A 19,025-nucleotide genomic window follows, 5' to 3' on the forward strand; every position below is an offset into this window, starting at 1 on the left:
GATGATAAATTGTCTCATTAGTAGTAGCTTCTTTGTCTACTGTGTAATAGTTTACCATAGTTGCGTTAAAACCCGGAAATGAATACATATGGTCGTTCTTTTATAGAGGCACTGTTTGCTTCTAGCAGTAGCCATTTTAATTACAGCATCCCTTCCGACTAGTAATCTCAAAGTGCTTTACATGCACTGCCGAATTAAACCTCCCTATTTTACCTAGAAATAAAGTGGGAAAGGTATCATGTCTTCCCTGACACAAGCAAAGAGAAAATGGTACTCTTTCGCTCGTGTCGAAACCACCAGTTTATACTTTTTGGGAAGTGAATATATATTTATGTAGTAGAATCAAAACCACTGTTCTCTGCACAATTTTGTTTGATGTGATATGTTTGTTGTTTGGTGACTGTTAACTGCATCAGACAAGAACAAAGCACAGAAAAGGATGTAATGATAAAGGTACACAGATTCATAGGTACTGGGACACTTCAGAAGTACAAGAACTTAAGCTATATCCAGAGACAATTTTTGCAGTAAAAGTACATGAAAGCAACTGCCTCGTTTTGAGATTAATGCTCATTTTAAGGTATTGTAATTTTTTTTTTCTTACTTTGTATTCTAAGCCTGTCTTTTCCAGAAGTTGAAGAACAGCTTGTTGGGTCACAGCATTGAAACATCACTGATTTCCCTTCCTGTAAATCAGAAAAGAAAGTGAAACTTGATTTTGAATTAAGACATATGACAGGGAAAGTTAGGAAAGTAAAAGGGATCTGCGAGTTACTGAGGTAAAGCAGCCATTAACCACAGATCGTTAATTGTCAACTCCAGAATTGTGTTGTAACATGGAACATTTGAACAATTAAGTCACCTCCTCAGCTAAAGGACTATTTCTTTAAAATAGCAAGGTGCATGAATGGTAAAAGGAAGGTTTTTCTTCCTGTCCTGGGCTGGGGAGGGGAATGGTTGAATAGCGTAATGAGAATGAAGGGAAACAGAATAGCCTTTAAGACACCTGAATCTGTATCCTAGATCCATTGCTGTGTGATGTTTACCTCTATCTATGTCCCACTTACCCACCTGTAAAATGGAAATATTTTACTTGCCCTCACAGGGCTACAGGAGAGGAAAACTTGATCAGATTTAGCCAGGCTCAGGCATGCTTAAAAAAAAAAAAAGCTTGTGAATACAGCGCATAGATCCCCCCATTGATGCCTTGTTGTTTTTTCCTCTGTGCATGCTTTGAGTTCCTGGAACCGAGGCGAGTTCCAGAGCTAGCATGGGTCTGTGCTGCTGGCAAAACAAAGCAGGTGCAAATTACAGTGGAAATGAAATAGCTGGTGCTTTGAGGCAGTGGAGTGCCCAGTTCACCTCAGGGTATATGTCTGCGTTCACAAAACATGGCTATCACGCACACCCTGATTCATTAGATGTGTTATCCGGCAAACAAGAAGCCTAATCATATTTTAGCGGGAACATTCTTATGATAAACTCTGCTTTAGTGAAACTCCGCATATAGTGCAATTTCTCCCGGCCGCGTATATTACACGGTGAAGAAAAGCTACCCTGCTGCGTATCAGAAGGCTGTAATTTCATTTAGGGGTTCTATTGACATCGTAAACTGCAAGAGCAGAGCTCAAGTGGCTATTTAAGTCATAGGAACTTCAGACTGAAATTACTGCCTGGCAGTAACCGGCCCTCCCCCCACGGGCCCCCACGTACATACTTCATGTTTTCATCCCTCTGCCTATAAATAATAAATCTCTTCAGTGGCTTCGGAAGAGAACGGTTCCAGAATACCGGCGTTATCCGCCACCCTCGCCGTCGCTGGTGACAGGCAGGGGAAGGAGCGGGAGCCCTGAGCCAAGGTGGGACCGTGCCCAGAGATAGCCGGTGCTCCAGGGCCGCCGCTCCGCTCCGGCTCGGGAGGCATCTGCCAGCTGCGAGCAGCGAAAGGTGAATATGCCCGTGCTCGCTAGTGAGGCTGATTGTTGCCATCATAGCTGACATACCTGACCTTTCCTGCTCGTAAGCTGTAGATATCCACCCTGGCGCACGTGAAGATAAAAGCGCCGTGCCACCTGCGACCCAAAAGGCTACAGCGCATGTCCTGTTTAATCCCTCACCCTGCTGAAATCGCTCCCCGCAGCCCCGGGACTGCCCTGCGGCTGGGAGAGGGGACGGGTGTGGGGAGAGGACTCGCCGCTGCCCAAGGGAGAGTGGAGACGAACTTCCCCGTGGTGGGACCTGACAAACCTGAGTGAAAAAAATTCCCCCCTTTTTTCATTTTAACACTTAAGTAATGTACGGAGCAGCAGTCGCATGGACGGAAGTTCATATATTTCATCCATATGGGCTTGTTTCAAGAAAAGGGTGAAGTCAGGGAGCATTCGCTTTTTATCAGGAAAGTGAGGTTAACCAGTCATTAGAGCTTGTCAAGAAACCTCAAATTTAAGCCAGGCACAGGAAGAGACTTTCAGTAGGACAACGGACAAGAATCGTTAGTTTGTGTGCTGTAGATACCCAGCATAGGCATTTTAATTTGACTATCTGAAAACCAAAGCATCTCAAGTTCACGTAAATGTTAATCTTTGTTTCCCTTATCCTCATTTTTTTCCAGATAGTGAGAAAGAAGTATTTTTTGTACTCAGTGTTTCTGAGACCTTGGGGTGCAAGATAGGTGTTAAATTACCAGTGGGAATGGAATTAATACTTACTTATTTTCTCTGAGCCAGTTCGTCCCTTCTTACATTTCATTTAACAGAATGATGGTTCACCATGTTAAATTATAAAAAGTGCTCAGTTACATTATTAGTATTTCCATTCTTTATAAAGGAAACTTTATTTTGCTTTTGGAGCTAGCTTTTTTCCTGGAAAATCAATTAAATCATTGCCTCTTCCTCTTAAATGCCACCGTCCTGTGATTCCTGAGACCATGGTACGGCTTGAGTGAAACAGCAGCTTTGAAATTAAATAAACAAGGTTTATGTAGTTATTAGACATGGCAGTCTGCAGTAGCAGGGCAGACTTTTCTGGTCTGAAGGTAAGCTGTTCACGCTTGCATTTCATCTGGCTTTGGGCAATAAACTACACTTCTGAGTCTGGACAGGCAGTTATCCTGGAGAACAGGCATTCAATATTCTCCATGAATACGTGAGAGCAGCTTGCACACGTGCACACAGCGTAAATGGGAGAAGTGAATTTCAGTGTTGCTGACTGCGGGGGCCAGGGTTGCAGATACCAGTAGCGTCTCTGCTCTTTCTGCATCTGCTCTGAAAAGCTCAAGCCAGGTCGTTTTGTGCCATTCCTTACCCGCTTCCCTCCCTCTGCTTTATGGACTCCTGAACCTTGTTATGACTAAAGTTGCTGGCTGTGTGCATACTGCAAGTGAGAAAAAAAATTGGAAGTCCACAAACTGTGGATAACAGCAGATCCCACAATACAGTGAAATCAAAATAGGATGTTGTATGCCAAGACGCAGTTCTCATGGTCCTTATCTCTGTATGGAATAACTGGAAGCAGTTACAGTTTCCTTCATTTAGTATAACTGACTGTATCGAGGGCTGAGTATCTTGAGTGAGATATTGACTGCCTGATGGCATGCGTCCCAATTTCAGGACGTGATGTCCTGGCATGAAGATAGGGCAGCCTTTTGTCCCACTGAATCTTGAGTGCCTGAAATCTAAAGCTATGTTACTGTATTGGTGTCTGTCCAACAAAGATGTGTGTTCTACTTGTACCATGTGGAAAAATGAATAAAATATCTAAAGTTAAAAAACAATTCATAAACACCATATGCACATACATACTGCATGCACAACTTCTCTTTGAAAATATTACAATGGGACACCCTTCCAGATTCTGGTTGTAAAAGACTGTAACTTAATTTCTTCTACAGGTTTTTAGTCAAAAAATACTGCAACAGAGTCTGTTTTCTTTCAAATCGATAAAAGTATAGTAGAATAGAATAGAGAGTGTTCTTTAGAATGGAATATAGATCCGTCTGTCTAACATACAGTGCTTCTAAAGCTACCGGCCTCTTAACCTGTAGGCACCAGAAACTAATTCACACTTGGGGATACTGAGGCAGAAATTGGGGAGGTGACTAATCTGACACCGTGCCCTGATGGAGTCTGACTCCAAGTCCCCTGCCATAGCTGCTTGATTAGAGCCGGCGTAGCCTGTATGTGGATGAGGGAATGGAGGGCTCTGCAGGTCCCCGAGCCGTGTTGTGGGGATGAAGCTTTTGCTGCTTGGGAGCCAGGGGTGAGAAAAGGGGCTATTCCCAGCTGCGGAGCACCAAACGTCTTGTGGCACGTATCTTCTCGGGGAGGCATCATCGTTTCTGCCAAATGCCTGGCTCACCCAAAAAGCACAAGGAGAGGCTTGAGCGCTCTTTTGTTCCTGCAGCAGCACCATCGTTTGTTTTGCTGGCATCGCGCTCTAGTGTCTTTGTAAAACTGGAGAGAAGCTGTGGCGCTGGGTTAGAAATGAGATGGATGACATTGCTGCAGCAGGGAAAGAACAGAGAATATCTGACGCGCTCTTTTCTTCCCAACCCTGAGATCTGCATCTGGGTTTAATATTAGATAGGATCACTGAGGATAATTGTGGTTGGCAATTTTTACTTTTTAATGACTTAAATTGACCCGTGATGTATTAGGCTCAGCAGTGTCGCTCCATAGCATGACTTCATTGTGAGACTTCCTGCCTCCACTAGAATGAGGGGTGCCGACGGTACCGCTTCATCCATATTGCTGCTTTCAGAGTGCGGTAGCCTGCCGTGTAGGGAATGCTACAGCTGTTTGTACTTTAGAAATATTAGTAGTCTGTCTGATATTATATCAATGGGACTTGCTGCTCCATAAAATTGACTGCTCTGTAGAGCAAAGACACAAGTACAAGGGCAAACTGAGACGTTGGCTTTATTTGGATGTGTTTTCACATACTTTTGTGGGGAAGAGATGTATACTTGACAGGAGGAAGGCTAATTCTTCTCTGTCAGTCAGTGGAAGGCGGAAGGTTTAGTGAGAAGAGATCAGATGGGCTTGAATGAATTTTGTAATTCTGAACGTATCTAGGAAATAGAGCTGAATGATGTATAGAGAACTCCTCTGTCAGTGTGGAAAATTAGAGATTTGAACAAGATGAGTTTAATACTGAAATGAAACGAGAAGAACTTTATGATTAATAGGGTCTGGCAGAGACAGCATACTTATATATAATTTTGGAGGCTTTGGAAATGATCCATGGGTAGATGTGGGTCTGAGGTTTTAGGGGAGAGGGCTGGCCTCACAGGGAACCCCGGCTGGCTTGTCTTTTTTCTGTAGAGTTAAAGGAGAGTTAAACCTTCCATTTCAGAAATTCAGAGCACCTTTTCAAATGTTTTACAAGGTTGAAAAGATAAATTAGGAATCAAGTATTTGTTGAGCTGAAAGAGGCTTTTGGTTCATCTCATCTTTAGTCTTGCTTCTGAAGCACCTCCTAGCAGTTGTTTCAGGGCAAGGTGTTTTCCTTCTGGATACTGCGTCTACCCAACTGAGCAATACTGGACGCTAGACATGGAGGCCAGTTTTTCTGACCCCTGCGATGATCAACCTGCATCCTGAAACATCAGTTTGGTACATTAACTCATAAATGGCAAAATATGCAGATAGAGGAAATTTCCCTCGTCTTACATGGCTACAGATGCAGCTCATAATCATTAAAATTACTCATTGGCCTGTGAGGTAAACATAAAGAAAATTATTTTGTAGAAACTAACAGAAAAGGGTATGATTCACAGCTCACTTCTTGTTATCTTTATCCTAGGCAAATAATTAGCTGTTTTATTATATTCTCAGGAACTTTAGAAACTTGGCTTGTAGTCCCCCCTCAGGACATTGTGAAGTTCTGTATATTTTGCCTTGCACACTCCTATGTTGAAATTTTCCCTTAGAGCAAGAATTATTTCTCTGTTGAACACCTTTACATTTTTTTTTCCCTGTGTAAGAGAAAAGACATGTTTCCATGCCAATGTTTTCTGACTTACGATTATCTGTGTCAAGTCAGCAAACACAGAATAATTACTTCTAATGCAGAATTTGCAAGAAGCGAGTTTTATTCGAAATGGGGAAAGTGCAACTCTGGTCTTTGCCTGCCTCTCTCCAGAGTCCCATCCCAGTGCACTTTCCTTTAGGTGGCACTCCCACATTAACTTGTGTACCACCTGAACAGCTGTTTGTGATCTGTCATCTGTGTCTTGAAATATGATGGAGAGACTTAGGAATTATATTAATTCTGGTGTCCACATCCTCTCTTCATTAAAAGTTGAAAATTGCTGTTCAAATATTTCATAATCAAAAATTAATCCCAGACTACCTGTTCCAAATCATATATTATGCCCTCTGGGAATGAATCCCAAATCCCTGTTACAATTTGGATGTTCTCTCCTCTGGGTATTGATTACAAATTCTGGTTATTGTTCACATACTTTGTCATAGGGGGAATTAATCTCAAGTTCCCGTCTACTGTTCTGGGACTGAAAGCTATCTATAATTAAGATTTTTCTATTAAATGGATATTGACAATGAGCTTTTCTGTCTACATTTTTTGGGTTATCTTCTGGCGGGGAAACTCTGTCTCAGCTCATGGAGAGATTCTTCATGCTGAGCATTCTGACCACCAGTTTTTAGGCCACTGTGAGCGCAGGCGTTTTGCAGGAGCCAGTGGCATAGCTGGGGGGTTCTCTAATGTTGATGTTGGGTAAGAAGATGCGAACATTTTCACAAGGGCTCTGCAAAGTGGAGCAAATAGGATGGCTGAATAAAACCAGAAGCGTTGCATCAGAAATGTAGAGGAAGATGCGCGCGTGCAGTTTAGCAATCATGAAGCGCCCTACAATTGCAAACCAGTTGCCACACAAAATCGTAGCAATCTTAGTTATGTAGAAGGGAGGGATAATCTGTCCTCCTTTCTTGTGGTGGGTAGAATAAGAATGAAAATACTGTGTTGAGAGGTGGCAATATAAAAGCACCAGAGAGACCGTGTATTTTTGATGTGTGAATCTGTGTTCTGTCTGATTAGTTTCAGCAACTTTGACTACAAAAACAACTGCTATTTTTTCCACGTAGATACAGTCATTTTCCATATAACAATGCAAAGCACAGAGAATAAAAGTTTTCAGTTCCGTACCTGTGTCTATCCCTGTTTCTTCATGGGAGGAAAATCGGATCAGAAACAGCCCTGAATTTCGGAGAAACTAGAATCTGGACCTAGGTTTTCGTATTTCAGACCCACCGCTGCTGCTAATAGACATGGTGTTTCCAGTGGCAACAGTTGGCTCACGCATTCTTTCACACTTCAGAAGAGATCCCGGTTTCCTTTTTTTTTTCCCCTCTTCTTTAGCAGTGGGCAGCCCTGCAACCTTTTGATCATACCGACTTTGTACGTTACATGACTGAACTCAGCTATGCCAAACATCCTTTTAGAAAGTTTGACATTTGTGCCATTTGAAAAAAGAGAGGGAGAGAGAAGGAGAGAAGGGGAGGAATGAATCCTAGCGGCTTCCTCCTGCCCTTTTGATTAGGAGTGCAGTAAGTCAGCAGAAGAGGTGGGACTTCTAACAAGCAGGGGGGTGTGCAAGCCGGTTGTGATCTGTGATGTATGCACACGGAGGAAAAGAAAGAAAAAGATGGAAGGTAGACAACAGTAATCAGAAATGACTACAAGAAATTATTTAATTGATGGAAAGTATATGGAGACAATCAAAGAGACTAGATGAGACAAAGGAGGGTGGCCTTTGATACTGTACTAAACCAGGTGAAGGAGGTTGAACTCAGGAACTTCCAAGGTTCCTTTCAGACCTAATAATTTTAATTCTGTAACGCCTTTGTTCCTATTCATTCCCTTGCAATTGCTACTTTGTGTGTCCTGTCTTGTCCTATCCTGTTCTATTCTGTTCTGTTCTATGATAAATTTTGTCTAACAATAATTCCAGTTCTTTCAAATTTTTGCCCACCTCTGTTATCCCAGAGAGATGGTGCAGAACTTATGGAACTGAAATGACTGTTGTAACGTTGGCATGCAAAGAGAACAGGGACAAGACTTAGCGATTCTAGTATTTGCAAAAGAAGACAGGGAGAGAAGGCTATTGCATAACTTTGGACAAGTCATAAGACTTTGTTATGTCTTCTAACTCAGTCCCTTCATTTAGTTAAAATGCCAGAGGCTCATTGAAAAAAAAGAAGTGTCCTAACCCTGCAGTGAGTTAGAAAATTGCCCAGCTTTGCTCCCTTCCCAACATGCTCACTTGAAGTTTGGCTACGTTTTAGAAATTTTAGCTTCCTTTTTCTGTTTCTTCAGAAAAGAGACAAATCTCCCAAGAAAGTTTTGTTACTGGTTGCCGTGTGAGGTGGTCTTGGAGGAGATGGTTTTTGCATTGCCCAGCGATACACACCATGCTCCTGGGGAGAGATGGTGTCAGGTGGGCTCTGCGACAAACCTGCCGTGCCTTAGCGTGTACTCAGAACATGAAGTGACCCAAAGGGACATCATCATGTCGGTATTGCAGAGAGTCCAGATCATCAGTCCTCATGAAGGACAACTTCATAGCTTGGGCACATAGGTTTCTCTGCATGCTTCAGGGATCATCCCAGTCTTTAGACTGAAGCAGATCTATACTGAGGTATAGGAGAAGGCTTTTGTGGAAGGGGAAGAGGAAGGGATTCAGTACAACCAGTGCTGGCCTTTGCTGAAGACGTGCTGCTGGACTGAATGAATTGCTGGGTTAGTGTTTTGTGATAGCTCCTCAGTTACTATTTTTTAGAGAGAGAGAGAGAGGAAGAAAGGAGAAAGGAAAAGGGGCGTGTGAGAAGAAATAGCAGGCCAGAAAGGGCAGTAACCTTAGACAGACTCCTTAAAAGTCCTAAAGAAAAAGTACCGAGTGTTTTAAAGTAAGTTTGCAATGATGAGTAAAATAGTTCCCTCTGTGAAAATCTATATTGATTTTTTTTTCTTTGTTTGTATAGTGATTGTTCTCAGAATAGAAAGGCTTTGACATTTTGCCTTTTCATGTACTTAATCAGTCATTTGTGTCATCCACTCTTACACGCGTGTTTGCTCTGTCTTCTCTCTGGCTGTCGGCAGAGGATGGCTACTTGCTACTTCATCCAGATCATTTGTAGAGCTACGGGTAATGGATAATGGTGTTGGAGACCCTGCTGCAACTCTGGTGGTCATGGGATGTGTAGTAGTAGGGAAGACATGCTTTGGGTGGTGACGAGAGTGGATAACACAAATGGCTGACTGTCGTAGTCCAGGATACAGTTGATTGCCACATGTGCCAACCTAGAGAAGCGTGTTGGCTTTCAAAAACCAGACTTCTGTGTCATCAGGAGGTAGAGGTTACTGTCAGAGTCCTTGCACTTGTTTCCACTTGGCTTCACAGTCAGAAGGCAACTTTGTCTTTTGGAATTTTTTTTTTCCTTTGGCAATGGTAATCACAAATAACCTGACTGACAAGATGATGTGAAAACAAGCTCCTCTTAAACACTGCTCGTGCTAGTCCTCATACTTACAGTGAGATTTTATAGCTGCTGTGGTCAGCAAAGCCTCGTGTGGCCAGAGACAGGTAGGGGAACAGTTTTTAGTGAAGAATGTTGCCTTTTCTGCAGTGAAAATGTAAGTGGAGAACCACAGGGTCTTGCTGTGCCACTGACAGGGTCTTGCTGCTTGGCTTTTTGTACAGCACTCCCTTTGCATGGCAGGATGCTTTCAGCTTCTCCCGATTTTCCTGCAACATGCTTGGCCGTCATGGTGGCGGCGGCAGCTTCCCCTTCTCCGTCAGCGTTGTCAAACGGCTATGCTTTTGAGGGGGCAGGAGACAGCCAGCCAGGAGCTGGGCGTGTTGGCACTCACCCCGCTCGGTGTCACTGTGTTGAAGAGAAATCCTGTGGGACAGCCCGTGGGCGGTGGGGGTGGTTGAGCCTTGCAGGAATCAGTGCCTGTGCCTCTGGGAACAAGGGAGCAAATGGCTTGTGGAGCCCCGCTTCCAAGTGGCTGTGTGCACAGGAGCTTGCTGAAGCCGTATTTTTAACACAGTTGAGTATAAATGGCCCATTTTTACCTCTGCATACATCATCTACATCATCCCTTCACTTCCTTCCTCTTTAAGTGATGTCTTATGCATAGATTTGTCATTTACGCTCCAACTGCATTTTGCATTATTACATTTTAATGATATTTGAAGTTCTTTCATACATATTTGAGTTCACTGATATAAATGAAAAAAGAGAAATAATCAGCATACTTGGTTTATCTGATGGCATAAAAATGTTATATCATAACTAACTTTGGCAATTTCTTGGATAAGATCAAGCACAACATCAAATACTAAGAGAAGGTCCAAGTACAGCTGTCTATCTGAATGGCTCTGAAGTTAGGGTCGTTTAAAGTCAAGAGCTGAACTTTGCAGTTTGGCCCCATTTGTACCTCAGATAAAAACCATTTAACCAATTCTACCCCTTAGGCTTTGTAACTCGTGGGTTTGGTTAAAATGAAACTGAGACCCGAGTGGCCCTTGACCCTCATTGTTTTTGATAAAAATGAATATCTCACGTATTGGCTTTGTTTGAGGATGCTCTGCATGATCTAGAGGGTCTAACCTCCTCCACCCCGTATTTCCTGCTGACTTATGATTTGTTATAATCTATTAGGAATCTTGAGGCTTGAGGGCAGAATTTTGTGTAGGGATAAAAGATGCTTTCATGTTGGTGCTGTGGGATTTTTTTTTTTTTTAATTCTTTCTCTCATTCTCCGTTTCATGAAAATTCATTAATCTGTGACATTTAAAGACTCTGTCTGAGAGGTGTCTGGAGCAGCGGCCGGCTGCATACATCAATAGTTTCTCAGAGTCTGGCACTCTGTCAATATTTGGGGGCCTCAGTAACAGCACTTAAATGCACTGCCTGCCAGCCGTCACGCTCTTAGCATGTCTGTAAGAGTCTGAATGAGCGGATATTAGCACGTCAAGTCCTTTCACAACTGGCAACACTTTAGAGACAAACTGCTTGGTAGGTATCTCTCCTGTTCCCTCCCCTCCTGTTTTCTGGCATGTCTTCTTTGTTTATCTGATGTGATTTATGTATTTACACACAAATATGCATCCTGCGAGGAGGCATCATAAATCCTGAGGCTAGAGGTGGTATTATGGCATAATCTATATAACAATGGAAATGGGCTGAAGCTGGATTTGGATCCAGAACCAGATTAAGCTTGGGTTGACTCCTGGGCCAGTTGAGTCAGGAACAGAGTTTTGTTTGGATTTCACAGTGCCAAAATCTTTAGAGTTTAGTTCCAAATAATGAGAATCTTGGACAAAAATTTTACAGGAAGTGCTACTGTGGCAATATTTCAACCAGCTCCAAACCAGAAGTGGAAAACAAGCCATTTCAAGACTTGGGTTGTATTCAAATCAAAACTGTTAGAGCAGGTTCAGAATCCAGACCTTCTGTTCCTTTTTTAATCCTATCCCAGTGCATAAATTGGATTCACAGCTGAATATTACTCTAGATTACCCGTGAAACCTCCCTTTTTAGTGGGAAAAAAATCCAGGGAAGCAAAATACGACTTTTTCTTCTTTCCCCTGGTGGAATAGGAAGTACAGTAAAAGAAATTTGGATTCACAGACATTTATTGCTGTCCTTCCCCCCCGCCCCCAACCCCTTTTATTTGGTTGAAACGTTATGGCCAGAGAGCAATCAGTGTCTTTTATCATGCGGTCATGTTTATGTTGTCTTTACCGGTTGTGCTTCACTTCTTGCTTTTTATGTTGCTGGATCTATGGCTCTGAAACCAGGTTGTCCGGAGAAGTGAATGGCCACAGTGTTGGGAAGTTCGAATTGGCTTTTTAGAGCTGAATTGTAGGCAGAAGGCAGGCCATGAAACGCCGTCTGAATGTTTCCATTTCTAAGTCTCCTTAGAATATTCTTTTTTTCATCCTATTTCACGCCATACACACCAAAAGGAGATGCAGGGGTGGGTGCAGAGTGAGCCCTCCATTAGGAACATTTTCCTGACTGAATTTTGGGGACAAATTCTTAGAAGAATGAATCTGAGCTCAGAAGCTCTCTGAAACCACTTCCTTATCAATCCTACTTCACAAGTGCGGTAACACTAGCCAGTGCCCCTCAGGTGTGACCTCCAGCACATCCTTCAGTGCTAGTTTGAGTCAACAGCTTCTTAATCCTTTTCCAATAACATCCAGAAACATTTTTTTTTTTCAGTAAACTTCCAACCTTCCCCTGGTAACACCTGCAAAAATTTGGCATGATAAAATAGACAAAATTAGTCTGCTAGAGCTACCTTACAAGAGTAAGTCGGCAACAAAAATAACTAACTACCCCATCTCAATCATTTCTTTGCTCTTTTTAGCACTCTCTTGTCTGCTGCCTTTATCTTGATTTTTCCCTTACTCCAACTACAGCTGCATCTGATCTCCATTTTCCTGTTTGTGTCCCCAGAACACCTGCAGTTATACAGTATTTGTCACCTGTTGGAAAAAAAGGAAAACCCTGTGAAAGTTTGCAAATGTCTCTGTGGAGGCAGTGAGTAACAAGGAATGCATTTATCTCTGCTTCAGGCCAAGCAGCAAAGGGAAAATAAACAGGCTCAAGGCTTCTGTGAATATTGGAGGTGCGTCTGGCTAGATGGCAGCAATGGCCAATAAGTACAGACAATCAACAGGGAGGAAGATTTATTTTTAATTATAATAATTGTTCCTTTAGCGTGGTGTGGGGGTACTTGTATGCAGAGGGGAATGGACAACTGCAAATGATGCCCTTGGCAGCGGCGGGCACGGTCCGTACGCCTCTGGCAGTCCCCTCGCAGCCACGGGGGCTGTGATATGGCAGTGGGGTCTCCTAGAGCTCAGCAGCAGCTCCAAGGATGGAGAAAAATAGCATGGGGTTAAAGCTACGGTGGGGCTCCAGGATAGCCGAGCACCCGGGATCGGACCCGTACAGTAGGAATAATCACCCCGTATACTCTGCAGTTGCTCTTCCTCGGTCTGTACTTTGTGCTGCCTTTTATGGGCTCGGCAAAGGAACACACGAGCCTTCCGTAACCCACGCACCTTTTGTACCCAGGGAGTGCATCTCAAGGCATAATGGGGCACATTTGCAGCTCTGTCCCCAGTGTTTTAAAAAACGTGACTGACTTTATTGTCAGTGACAGCCATGTGTGCTCTGAAAAACCTCCCCACCCCCGGCCCCGAGTGCTGTGCCTCGAAGTTGAAGAGTTCGTAACGTCGCTTTCATTTCTATTTCTGCGCTGTTTGTTTTCTAAGGAGTCCTACAGTCATCTTTTGATTAAGCAAGTTGGCCTTGCGAGATGCAAGGGGTCTCCAAAACAGAGGCAGTCAGACCGCTTTCCTTCAGCCTCCCAGGCTGTTTCCACCTCTGTGCAGACGTTGTACTTGCATTTCCCGTTCCTACCCGAGACCCTTGGGTGCCTAAAGCCCTGCTCAGAGAATTTGAGGGTTGCCCATGAGCAGCTCTTTCAATCCAGCTACCCTTCCTTCCCTGGAGGGATGAGAGGATTTGTCCCCAAATACTGGGGGTACAAAAGTGCTGAGGGGATCTTGGGTTTCAGGCTTCATTCCGCACATGTCCCTGTTGGTTCCTGGTAGCTGTAAATGAGATGCTTTCTTTGAGCGCTGAAATTGATGAAGCAGGAAAAATCTAGACTTGTCGTCCGTTCATATTTTACCCCTATTAATAAGTAATTAATTAAAAAAGAAGCTGATGTTCCCATGATGGGCCACTAAATATATGCAAGTGAAACTATTGGCATTAAAAAGAGATTTGACTGCAGTTGAGCAGTTATTTATATTATAGTAAATCATACAGGCCCCAGTTGAGATCAGCCATCTATTGTGTTAGGGACTGTACAGACACGCTGTAGGAGGTGCATCTAACTCTGACGAGCTCAGAGGTGGCAGAGACAAAGTGTGGACAGAGAGACAACCATAAAGAAACGAGATAATAACTCACCTTGGACGCAAAGACAGGGGCTGAACCAAGAAGAGAATGCAGATCCCCCGCCTCCTGGCTCTTCCATTAAGGCAAGAGCTGGTCAACTCACAGTTCAGCCCTTAGATTTAGACCTGGGTGAAACTGTTGAATGTTTTATTTGCTGAAAACTGCCTGCCTCGGATACAGGTTATCCAAAGCTAAGGAAAAAAAATAAACTGAGAAGAAAAATTAAAAGAAATGTTTTGGAAAGCTGATAGGTTTTGCTTTGATATTTCTGAACAAGGTTTCTGTTTTTGTTTTGAAACAAGGTCTATTGGAATTGAAATGTATCAAACAGACACAAAAAACTAGCCCATTTAGTTAAACACCTAGGTGGTTTTTGGTTGGGTTTTTTTTCCTTTTCCATGTTCTCAGTTTGGTCAGCTAGCCAAATAAATCAGTTATTTGCACAACTGTAATTCTAATTAGAATGTAGAACCCTAGGGACTTGGGCTATATATTTCAATACAGTACATATTTATAATACCAAGTACCCTGCCTGGTACTCCATATATAATAATAGCAAGCAGTCCAGTCCACTGGGGAGATGAGGGCACTGGGGAAGACCCAGTGCCTTTTAGCTCTTAACATTTTTATTTTCAGTTGTAGTAGTATTTTGGAGAGTATTGCTTACAAGAAAAAATTTGCATTTATTTGAGCAACTCACAAATGGGATTCAATGCAAAGCTATCATTAAAGGCAAATAAAGCAGAAGAAGGAACAAAAGATACATTCCTAGCAAAGTCTGACATGTAGACGCTTTCAGAGATCCTTGTCGCCACAGGAAAAATGCCGTCTTCTCACTCCACCACCACCCCCCAAAATGCTGAAAACCAGGCTAATAAGCACAGAGGGCGTTCGTAAAGTGCTGAGATTCGAACGCTGTTCAACTCTAATGCTGGCCGTTTCCAGTGTTTCTGCCTTACAAACAATTTAGTCATTTCTAGGTGATCATTCCTATCTTGAAGCTGTTTCCTCTCGTTCCAGTTCAAAAGCACCACAGTGCCCACTGGTCTGTGAAGGACTTCCAAGGGCGAGGAGAGGGGGGTACTCTGGCATTGGATATTCCTGAAGTGCTTGTTGCATGTGTAGGTGTTGCCACTCTTTGTAGGTAGCTGGTAGGAACTGAAGGAGTAACTCAAAGCTTCTCTGTATGTCAATCTTCCTCTTCTTGTTTTAACTGATACTATTTAGTGTTTTCTTTGTTTATGTACATCCATGAGAAAGAAAATCATGATGGTTTTCAACCTTATAACCTTGCTAGAGAAGGACTTAGAGGACAAGGTGAGATGTTTTCTGCTCAGCATGGTCAGTCTGATACTCATTCTGCTCCTTTCTTGCAGAAGAGCCCCGTAGCCCGAGCTCTGATACCCAGAGCACTCTGCCACTCGCTCCGCAGTGCCGCAGCCTGCGGTGGGGCAGTCTACGTGCTCCCTCCAGGTGATGTCCTATGCAGCGTGCAGGGCCAATGCTGTTTTTGGCTCTGCTCCAGTCCCAGTTGAAAGGCTTGGGTGTACGTCCCGTATGATCTTTCTGTGATGAAACGGATTGAACCCAACTGGTTTGGTGAGATAGTGGTGGCAAAAGATGCCTGTAGGATTGCTAGGCCTTGACTGCGAAGTCCTTAAAGATTAGGACCAGGCTTTCTAGTGGAGAACTCTTCAGTGTTCACTTCCCTTGACTGAAGGATCATAACTGTCGAAAGCACTAATGCCAGTCTTGGTCCCATAGTCTAGCCACAGAATGACAACCAAATAGGGAGCCATGAATAAAATGTGAGACAGACTTGACCAAGCCCTCTCTGACTCCCCACAGGTACTCTTTGATGAGGTTAGCTTCGTGTACGTTTTTGGAAAGTTCTTTTGACATCTGTCAAGGTCTCAGATGGTATCACTTTGTCCTTACCTCCAGAAGTCTGGGGCATTGCTGGACAAAGTGAGGGTCTGCTCCGAGCTGTCAGATTTCTTTCTCTGTTCCATCACCTTACAGCTACCCCATTTTAAAACTATCTGATGGTAGGTATCATGGGATTCAAGATAAGTGGAAATTGTGATGAGAAAAAAGAGCAGATAAGACGGGTGGGACTGGAGACTTGACTAGGGGAGCTGCAAGTAGGCTATAGTATGTTGGAGGATGGGCAAACATTTTTACTGAGTACACATGCATGTAGGGAGTAGAGAGAGAGCTGCCTTCGTTAGTCTTCATTTGTTCAGGATTTCTGCTGTTACATTTCGGCAGTCCTAGTACTGAACCCTAATGCTGAGAATATTCCCACGAGATGACTTGGTGCCCCTGAGATGGGCAGCTCCAACAAGAGAGGTGCAGGAACACAGCTGCTCCTGCTGTTGCCACCAGTGCCCTGGTGTAGTAAATTTTGGAGAAGTTAAATTTTTGCTGCTGGTGGTTGCTGTTTTCTTTGTGCGCTGACTGGTACTGTACCAAGCAAAGGTTTGTCTAGACCAGAGCTCAGGGTTACTTATTATCCTCATAATTCATTTCCTTTTGCCAACAGCAGTGGCTTATGTGGGTAAGTCAGAAGGGAATGCTCACATCACGGGTAGCCTCTTTTCTATGATCTTCATTAAGCTTTGGACCATTAGCTCAAGATGCGTGATTATTTTGTTTGTTCGAACAGCAAGACAAGCAGAGTCTCCTCTGAGTGTTTCTTTCAAGCAAACCAGCATGACTGAAATCTGGGAGCTTGCCAGAAAATGTTACGTGAAATAGTAGTGGCAGGTTCGTCTAAGTGTGGGCGGAGAGAGAGCTGTACCCTCTATTTTACTACTTCAAACATGCAGTGTCCATATGCCATAGTTGAGCTGGTTTATGGATGGAGTACGAAGGCTACTACTTGATCTACTTCGTGCAAACACTCTGTGAGTGCTGTAGATATGTAGTCTTATGGATATGAGTATCAGCTGTTGTTGCAGTCCAAACACACAGCGTCAATATTCAGTATGCTATAGACAGTCCCATTTTTCTCCTTTATATTTAGTGTTAGTACACAGAGCCAAATACTAAAAGGGGGGGTGGGGTGTGTCACATGATTAAATTAATACCATTAATTATTTAGAAACAATCAAAGGAAATACAAGACATCTGGCTTTAAGCCCAAACAACTCATGGCACTGCTGTTGCCTTGTAACCTCATCAGCTCTTAGTCCAGTCATCTCTCTTCTTTCATTACGAACACAGGAGATGCCCCCCCACCCCCTGCTTCTTTCCTGCCTTATTTCTGGCAGCTTGGAACACAGATCACAAGACTGGACTATAGACTTGTCTGATTTCATGTGTATAAACTCTGATTAGTTCTACGATGAAAAGGCATCCCCCCCCACATCCCCATGGTATACAATAGTGTTTGATTAGCAGTGTGTTGCAGCCATAGGTTGTGTTTTTCTCTTCATCTCCGTATTGGGAACTAGCTGCTGTAAGAGGGGAAAATACTGTTGTTACTGCAGTGCTGAAAGTCTACACACGCGTGTTACAGTAGGCTGCATACAACATACAGTGAGAGACAGTCTCTGCCCTGAAGAGTTGACGGTCTACACAGGCAGAAAGGCTGGAGGAGTAACAGCATCGCGGAGAATGGAAGCAGTTTGCCTGTGATTGTGCAAGAGGGCTGTGGCAGACCCAGTCCGCTGACCTTGGCATTCCCCTCCCCCTGGCTGATGCCAGTGGTCCTATCCTTTGTAGCCGTGGCCAGGCGTTTTCCATTGGAAGGATTTTTCAGTGGAAACTCTTTTTCTTGAAATAATTTTTTTTCTTGGGAATAACTGTTTTACCCAAGAAAAGTCAAAACAAATAGTTCCCAACTGCTGGCTCTGGAAGGCTCTTTACTCCCCCCCCCCCCCCCCCGCCTTTTTCTAGCTAGTTGATGGGAAATTCTCATTTTGATTTTCTCATTTTTGTGGAAACACCTTCTCATGGGGAAAAAAGACCCATTTGGCTGGGTTTGTTTTAATTCCAACTCAGGAACAGAATATTTTGGGGCCCCTTTCCCCCCAAGTGATTATACCATCATGATACCATTTTCTGTTCAGCTCAATCTTTATTAGTATAGATGATTTAATACAATCTGATCATGCATTTCTCGTCTTCTGTAGGTAAATTAGTACATACGACTTCCTGGAACGATTTTACAGTTATTGGGGCAAAACAAAGTTTCTTGCTGATCATTAGAATTCCACTTTTCTGTGCACTGGTGAATGTGGACCCATTTTGATTACTAGCAGATGTATTGAAGTCATTCTCATTACGTCTACGTCTGTGGAGAGGCACTGACTTTCATTTTCTTACTTTAATCTGAAAAGCATAGTTTCACTGGCTGTTCTCTTAATGGTTGCTGAGAGTTGCTTTGAAGAACTCTTATTTTATGAGAAGGCGTTGAGAGTTCTGTCACAGTAAGGATCTCTAGACAGTCTTTACCTATTCTTGACTACTATTTTGAAGATACACATTCCCAATTATCTGTGAAAAAGTATCAAAATAGGCTTCCTTGGTTCTGAAAAGCTTGCTTTAGACTACTGCTCTCTATTACTTGTAGTATTCCATAGCTTACACTTGTCCTCAGAGAATGATGGCATCAGCTGAACATATTGGGTGTGATTTTTCAAAGTATGCAGTTATCCACATTTGGTTCCCACTGCATTCGATGTGTGTTAACACTACCTTCAACAAAGGCAGAGTTAGGCCCATGCAGAAGGCTTTAAAAACCAAAAAACGAAACCCACCTCTTGCACCCTGGGCTATTTGCAGGCAAGAACATATGTTGTAAGTGTTTCTGCTGCTTTGCAGGGTGTTTGTTGAAGGGGCTTAGGCTGCTCTCTGAGTAATGGTGTAGTTCATTTTGATGCTATGATAGGTTTGTTTCTTCAATGTTGTCCCTTCAAGTTTATCACTTGTTTTCAGAGTATTGTACCCCTTGGAACTAAATTTAAACAAAAATTCTCTGTATCTAATACAAACCTCTTAGAGTAAGCT

General features: G+C 43.2%; 1 protein-coding gene across 17 annotated transcripts in view; it reads left to right on the forward strand.

Moving 5' to 3' along the window:
* Positions 1 to 19,025, forward strand: part of ZBTB20 (zinc finger and BTB domain containing 20) — a 488,423-nt gene that overhangs the window by 303,267 nt on the left and 166,131 nt on the right. The window lies entirely within an intron of this gene.

This window comes from Grus americana, chromosome 1, assembly GCF_028858705.1.
Source record: "Grus americana isolate bGruAme1 chromosome 1, bGruAme1.mat, whole genome shotgun sequence".
Taxonomy (NCBI): domain Eukaryota; kingdom Metazoa; phylum Chordata; class Aves; order Gruiformes; family Gruidae; genus Grus; species Grus americana.